This window comes from Mycteria americana, chromosome 6 (assembly GCF_035582795.1).
Source record: "Mycteria americana isolate JAX WOST 10 ecotype Jacksonville Zoo and Gardens chromosome 6, USCA_MyAme_1.0, whole genome shotgun sequence".
Lineage (NCBI taxonomy): Eukaryota > Metazoa > Chordata > Aves > Ciconiiformes > Ciconiidae > Mycteria > Mycteria americana.
This window is the reverse complement of record NC_134370.1, coordinates 23,175,759-23,183,932: the sequence shown is the minus strand read 5'-3', so window position 1 is coordinate 23,183,932 and position 8,174 is coordinate 23,175,759. Positions and strand designations below refer to the sequence as shown.

Sequence of the window (8,174 nt, the reverse complement as noted above, 5' to 3'; positions counted from 1 at the left end):
GGAGGCCTGAGGAGCCGGCGTGCCTCCCAAGCATCGGTGTACCCCGGAGAGTCCCTGCCAGTGTCCGGGCTGGGGCCCCGAGGCAAGCGGGGTACGGGGCAGCACCTGAGGCGAAGGCAGAGAGGAAACAAAACAAGGCACAGGGTGGCAGCCGCGAGCGTGCCCAGGCCTGGGTGGTACAAAAGCGTCTTTGTGGGGCCCGGGAACATGGCGGTGCCTTGCGGAGTCACCCTGATAAAGACCGAGTGATATTCTCCTCCCTGCCAAGCGCAAGAGATGCATTCCCTGATGAAAATAGCACGCTTGCGAGTGTTTGGGCAAGGCTGCCCAGCTCCTTGGGGTGGTTCTCCCTAGCCAAAGCTCTTGTCAGGTGGAAGCACCATTTGGGGGACGTTCGTTCCCCAAGCTGCTGTCTTTGCAAAAGTTGGGAGCTGCATGCAGAGTCTCCTGGCTCCGTTTCTTCTGGTGATTTGGAGGACTGCTCTATGTTAGGGTGGCCTCAGGCTCTTAGAGAAGTCGCAGCAGAGCCAAGCTGTGGGGCAGGACCGCGGTTTTTGCCCTGCTTGCTGGCTGCAGTCCCCCTTCCCCAATCAGGTGAGCTGCTCATCGATTTACTTGGTTCTGACAAGGACAGTAGGTGCTTCCTGGAGCAGTTTTGGAGAATTAATTCTGTGATGCCAGGTGCTTCTCCTTCATAAAAATCCAAAAGCAGCAAGGCATAGTTATTCTCCGACTCATGGTTGTCAGTAATGTGTTGCTAAATACCAAACAAATGAGCCTGATTCTGCCTTTGGCAGTACCAGGAAAAATCCAGAGTAATGCCAGCTGGGTAGGGAACATCACTCCAGTGTCATTAAGAGCAGAGTCTGTTTCCATTGTTTATTTCTGCTTAAATGTATATACATTCCTCCCTTTACATTGTATGGATATACTTCATTGTAGGAGTATTCACTGTCTTTGAATTCTTCTACTTTTGACTGTTTTTGCTGCACTTATCCATACATTAACTGAAACTAATCAACTATGCTGCATTATCTGTCCTCCAATCTGTGGTTTTACCTTAGTTTGGGAAATAGTTTGAAAATCCCCCAACAAGCCTCCAATTTCTAGGATGGGTTTCAACTTGTGTGACCCCACTATATAAAGGGCATGCTGAAAATGCAGCTGCTTCTGGGGCAGGTACATGGTGGAAATTGGATTACATTAGCAGTGAAGTGGAGGGGGAATTTTTTAAGAAAATGAAACAGCACATGTAAAGCCCCTAGAAATTAACAATCTTTAAAGCTAAGAGAAACAATTGCCGTTACCTTGTCTGACCTAACTTCCCTCGTCAATTCTTGACTGAACTCGAACAGAACTTCCTAATTTATGTTATGAGAGCATATGAGGTTCTACCAGCTTTTCCCACAGGTAGTTCATGGCACCCTATTCGTCAGCAGAATTTAAGGATTTATTTGTTTTGCCTCAGTCTGCTTTGTAGTTTCCTTGACTTGCTTGGAAACCTTGAGGCTCATGAGAAGTTTTGAGAGTTCTCAGATGCCATCAGTTCAGACAATTTGTAAATCCTTACAAATCCTATGATTTGTAAACCATAGGTTTCAGAACAACAACAGACAGGACCACTGTTTGTGTTTTTTTTCTACTACAAATACTTTGAAGTTGACTATCAATCTGGCTGATGATCAGGGCAGTCCATCCTGGGGGTAATGAAGGGAGGGGAAAACCACACTGGGCTTCGAAGCAGAGGGCTGAGAAAATCTAAGTTAAAATACCACTAAAATTCTCCTATAACTACTTAGACTTCTCTCTTTTAGCATACTTTGCTGCAATTTAATATTTCACCTTCTCACCTTACTCTAATCCAAAATGATGTAAGAAGGCAGTTCCTTTTTTTTTTCATTTACACTAATGGAAGATGACCAGTATTGTAGTATTGGTAATAGATACCAGAACAAATATGGCACCTAATAGCTCCCCAATTTAAAGTTAAATTCAGAGGGTTTTGACCTAAAGCTCAACAAAAACTCCACAGGGATTCCCTATACAAACACACAAAACACACCCTTCACCAAGGGTCCAGGCGGAAGGGAGCGACATTGCAGGAAATTGTTCTTGGGGAGCCCTTCTACTCGTCAGTCACAGGCTGCTGCAAACCAGGGAAGTTAACACACCATCTAATTATTTGATGGGATTCATATTCTTTCACAAACGTGATGAATAATGCACGTGTGTTGAATCAAGCCAGAGGAAAATTGTCCCTTCTCCAGCTTATTATTAACTCCTTGTTGTATAACGTACTCGAAATAAGTTTGCTCTGTGGCATTTTAATATGTGGGCGGATGATATTTGTATGTGAGTAATTTTAACAGTTACACATGCTTCTCTTTTCTATTTGAATTGAAATTAGAGAACAAAAAAGTATCCTTTCCACCTGGTTTTGCCCCCTGCTTAATATAGGCATGTTCCCTACAATGGGTAGTCTGCAGTTTTTGTCTACTCTAGCTTTGAAAGGCTGCTGTGATGGGGCTTAATCTGAAGAAAGGAGCTCATTACTGGGATGTGTTTCTTGATATTCTGGCTTTATTTCCCATTTTTTTAGTTAATCCTATCACACGTTCATATGTGTCCTTGAGACTGTTCAAAACATTTTCTCTTCCCTGTTGTGAAGCCTAGAATACAGCTTTAATGCATAGCTTTAATGCATAGTACATAGCTTTAATGCATAGTGCATAGCTTTAATTTTTGTCCACTGCTTTTATTCTTACTAAACTAAACTGCATTTTAATTGTGATTTATCTTCAGTCCTCTACAGAGACCCATTTCAGCAATGTAGAATAAGTGTATTTTGAGAACAAAGTCCTTTTTTTTTTTTTTCCTTTTAAACAGCAGTGAGTGTTCATGCTCAAAGCCTTAAAATTTAAACAACTGCTGTGCACACCTTTGAAAGCACACACCGCTCTCAGATTTTCTGCTCCAACCAAAGGAGACTCCAACTCTCCAATTCCAATTTTGCAGGAGCTTCGGAGGGTTGCTGCTTTTCAGACAACGAGCAAGACTGGGGTCCTGGAGCCCTCTGCTGGGTGTATTATAGAAGGCAGGCAACTGAAAGCGTAAGTCATTAAACTCTGAAAATGCTATTGCCATGCTCTCATATTTCTTTCCCAGTTGATTACAAATGTGCTTAATTTGAAATCCAAAAGATGTTTCTTTCCGTTGCTCCTGGGAAAACTCCTGATACAATTTCAGAGTCTTACAGGTAAATTAATCTGCATCTCGAGGTTAAAATTAGATTTATTAGAGCCTTTTTGTCTTTACTCTTCCTCGGTAACAGGAAAGTTCTACGCGCATATTTCCTTGGGTTTTTTTGTCACTCTTTGCCTCCTTTTATTTACTGCTACATGTACATCTTATCACAGTAACAAAGGTCTTGTAGTCAAATAACAGACAATTCTGAGGTTGTCTGTGACAAACGAATCTGTTTCATTCCTGTATTGTGACTTATTTAGCTTTCTAGTGTTCACAGGTATAAAAACTTTCTTTTTTTTTTAGTGACAGAGAAATGAGCAATTTATCTAAAAATAAATAGCAAAGTACTTGAATAATAAGTAAATGAATAATTTGTCTGTCATCTTTCTGTCAGGGAACTCATTGTGCTTTACATTTGTGTCTTATAATTTTAAATACAGTAGGCTGGAGCACAGAAAGATGACATGTATTTCCAAAAGTCTCAGTATGAGTCTGTGGCAGAGCCAGAAAAAGGAATCAGGAATTTGTGTTCTCTGACTCATCCTACAGTTAGAAGTGTGCTACTTAGGAGCATTTCTGAGGATGTGAAAAAAACAAAATAATTGGGGAACAAAGGGTTTTTTTCAGTCTCTGATTACAACATGTTGAGCAAAGCTAGTCTATAAGGGGCCAGGGTGTCTCGAGCTGCTCCTTCGACTTGGCCAACTGTAAAGGAGCAGTAAGAAGATGATACTGAAGAGCCCTGAAGAGGCTTTTGTTCTGCAAAAGGCCCTGTTATATAGGATGGTGATGTACTTAAGCCAGTGGAGAAAGTAATTCTAAAGTTGATGGTAGTTATAGCAAAAAGACCTTCCCAGCTGACAATGTCAGATGATCCCACAGCTAGGAGGAGCTTTTAGACTGCTACGTATTTGAACATGGTGTCCTGGGTGCAGATCTTGTAAGTGCTACGTGCTCTACATTGGACAGCTTTTCAGAGCTTCTTGTAGGTGTAGCTAGTTAGAGTTCAGTAATAGGCTGGGTCTTAGTCATTGCGTATGACTCTCACAATGTACACTTTTTTTTATTTTTTGGCAAGTGTGATACAGGGCTTTCTCAGTACTATTTCTAGCCTTCGGCAACAGTCTGCTGCTGATGTATCTTGTGTTGTTCTAAAGCAACTGACATTTGCAGAATCAGTAGTGTTGTGATTTCTTGCATTTTACCTGTGAATGCAGGCCCTATTGCCAAGAAGAACTTTCTGACCCTAGAATACTTCTCAGCCATGTGCTAACATAGATAGTGGACAGTTTGCCAGGCCAAGGCCAAACTGTTTTAAATTTAATTTATTGGAAGCTTGTTAGTTTGTCATGTGTATTACAGATAAAATATTGACAGGATCTGTTCTTCTGTTCCATTCATATGTGAAAGTCATTTTTGTCTTCTATTTTTTGTAGCAGCTAACTCAGCCAGAATTCAAGTGTGAAGGCTTTCCCTAATTTAGAGGAATTTTAAGAACTGGACAATTATGCTACATATCTGGCTATATTTGAACATGTCTCTGAATTTACATAATAAATGCCTGACTTTTGCAGTTGGCAGAACTAAAATATGGAGAGGATCAGAACATGATTTAAGCCCTCTGTCTTACTGCTATCTCTAATTTCTTTCGTTCGGATGTATTTCTTTTATTGGCATATAATGGGAAAAATCTAACTAACTATTTCTATACTGGAAAGAGCTCAGGACACTTGGGTTCTGATCCCCACCTCCCTCTGTCTTTAGGTATTATCCTCATTTCACAGATGGACAAAGTAAAACAAGCAACATTTGTCCTTTTTTTCTTAAAACCCTTTGAGATCTGCTACTGAAAAATGTATTAAAAAGCTACTTCTTATATAATTATGTAGCTTTTCTTTAACATATCCAACCACTTCATCTCAGGCAGGCTGAAAAGAGGAAGCATACTCAGCTGGGATAATGTACCTGCCTGCAGAGCATTCTGATTAAATTATACACCATAAAATTATACTTGAGTAAATCATGTAATAAAAAAAAATAATAAAAAAAAGGATGCTGCCTTCAGGAGTTCCTCAAGAGCTCCAGGCAATTTGTGTCTTTTGGATTCTGATGGCTGTTATTTCTGATCTCTGGAAAATATTCCCTGGATGTGCATTCAGTTCCTTGTCTTCTTTTGATGCCCTGCTCTTGGAAGGTTCTGCTTTTTAGATTTGACTGGCACATAGAAAAAGAGGGAAAATGAATTTGAAAAAATAGGGTTAGGAGGCAAATTTGTTCTGAGCAGCAGTGAACAAAAGTTGCAGTATCTGAGAGCAGGCATGGCCTTTGAAGAAATGCTTAGTAATTTCAATCAGATTTCCATAGGTACCTATTAGTAAAACCACTGTAACCAGTGTACAGTGGAGGGTGAATGTTGTTAAATAGAACTTGCCATCTTCTAGTGTGGGCTGTATAGAAATTGTCCTCTTCATACAGCACGGTCTGGTTAACCAGAAGGGTAAGTTCACTCCCTTTTTTATTTTACTGTACTACTGATTGCTTCCTGTGGAATCCATTAATCCTGCCGTTTATGAGAGGCGCACTCCCTTGAGGTAGCCCAGTTATTTTGCTTGTTGTCCAAGGCGGAGTCCTTGACCCTGGGTTTTGGGCAGCAGCTGGACTGATGTGCGTGAGAACCCCGGCAGAGCAGAGAAACTGCCGAGGGGTGCTGGCGAAGAGCAGTGCAGCAGCCGGGCACTAGATGCCACTCTGAGGCCGCAGTAGGAGCTTTGCAACGCTGCAGCATCCCGGTGGCGAGGGCTAGGAGCGTCAGCTCCCGGGAAGCCCCGTGTGGGAGGGAGGCAGGCCGTGCTCCTTGCATACCCCTCCAATGACGCTAACAGAACAAACACCGAAAAGGTGAATCAGGGGCCACCGGTAGTGGATTCAGCCCCCGTGTGAGTCAGGGCCAACAGCAGGTGCTTCAGATGGGAACTAAACCCCCAGAGTTAGCAAATAATCTCCCAGCTTCAATGGCTTTGTGCACAGGTGTCCTCACTTCTGACCTATTAGCCAGATGGGCTCGGAAGGAAGGAGGAAGAGCAAGGTGAAAGGGCAGTTATAGCTCACTGGATGGGATTTCATGAGAGTTTAAGGATGGCCTGAAGACCTGTGGCTCTTAGAGCATTTCTGCTGGTACAGTCCCTCTGCAGGTAGGTTTATAAAAGTCTGTGATTGATAGAAATGCAGTTGACAGTCCCCTCCTTCGCTGTTCCCACACATGTCGTAAATGTTGCAGCATTGTACTGAGAACCAGACATCAAAACTGTCTATAATCTGACTAAACTAATAATGGGCATGAGTCACAAACCTCAGCATGGGTTTTGCACAGCTCGGAGAATGCAGGAGTATCTGAAGAAAGGTTTGGCTTATTGTCAGGATAAAGGCTAGTTGTGGAGTTTGGATTCAGATCAAGGCTGAAATGTGAACTGAAGTTTTGATGGGGCAGCACCTTTTCTGGGAAGTGAGTCTGCTTTACTGAACAATTTGAAAGTGAACGCTTTCTGTGAATGACCCAGACCATACATCTTTTAAAAAATACTCTCTGTTCATACAATGTAATGTTAGCAACATGAACACGTTACTTCAAAGTACTGAAGAAGCTTCCTGAATAGGGGTAGTGAAAGCAAAGAAAGATATATATATATATTTATATGTATCTCTCTCATTTTATATGGAAGGATTTACCAATGTAACATCAGAGCTTTGAGTTAACTGTGTGGCTTGTAGTCCTCAGCCTTGAAGATGAATACATGTCAATCTGGAGGAAACAGGAAGGGCTAAATCCTTGTAAAAATCCTAGTCATTGATGCATATTATTTCTCTTCAGTTACTTGGTATTCCTACATAATCAGGAATAGCACGCAATGCATTGCTAAGTGACTTATGTTGGTCTCAAATAGCAGGCTTACAGAGAAAATAAAATCTTCGCTGCTATTAGCTACAGGAGTTTTTTAGGCAGGAATGGTAGAGGTACATGACTCACAGCTGAGTTTTTTACAGTGCTAACTTCCCAGGAACACTAGCATTGCTTTGGTGGCCTGTAGTCTTGTGCACCCCTCCCATATGAACTGTGATTGGATCCAACCTTGTTATGGTAGAGGTGTGTGGGGAATTTGACCTTAACAAAGTAGTCAAAAAGAATTGCTCTTGGCAAAGTGCAAGTATAACGCCTTGTCTGGCCGTTTTATTCTCTGTACCAATTGGTCTGTACAAAGAATAAATATCTGTTACAACACATACCTGTTTGAGTTAGCTCAAATGGTAGAGGATTGTATTTTTGGCGCTGAAGTTCCTGTATTTGCTCCTTGCTGACCAGTTTAAACATCTGTTACGTGGGGGTCATAAACCTTACTAGTGAAACATAGCCAGCACGGGCTAGAAATTCTGTGGCACTTCAGTAGCCTGGTAAAATGGTTTATAGTAAAAAGTAACAGAAAAAAATATTCTGTCTCTCCTGCCACTGCCTATCTTCTGGAAAAATTACCTTCTAGCAGAGTGATTGTTCAGTAATGGGTAGAAAGCTCATATGTATTTTTCTGTGTAACTATGAGTATGTGAAGGTATATTGTCCTATGGTTGTCTAACCCCACTAAGTAATACATCTGTGGTCCCCTAGGTGTGCGAACTAAAGCCTGTGTACTTATCTAAGGCGGGATGTTGGGTCAGTTTCTGTTTTCCCTAACTTGAATTTAAATGCAGAAGTGACTACTTTGAAGTAGAGCATTCTCAGGTATTAAGGAAGGAGTTTGGTCTTTCGTATTTAAATTACACTGCCATTGCAGACACGCTCTTTTATCCATGAAGCCACCCAAGTCCTAACCTGGAATTTCAAGGTTTTCTGTCGGCAACATCCATCTTCTGTGGCCCTCCTCGTATTAGCATTGATC

General features: G+C 41.7%; 1 long non-coding RNA gene across 1 annotated transcript in view; it reads left to right on the top strand.

The window, feature by feature from the left end:
- The first annotated feature begins 452 nt into the window (after positions 1 to 452).
- LOC142411305 (uncharacterized) overlaps positions 453 to 8,174 on the top strand; it is a 192,246-nt gene continuing 184,524 nt past the window's right edge. Inside the window, exons 1-2 of the long non-coding RNA XR_012776157.1 lie at positions 453 to 594; positions 3,016 to 3,110. This is a non-coding gene — a long non-coding RNA (uncharacterized LOC142411305). The remainder of the gene's footprint in view (positions 595 to 3,015; positions 3,111 to 8,174) is intronic.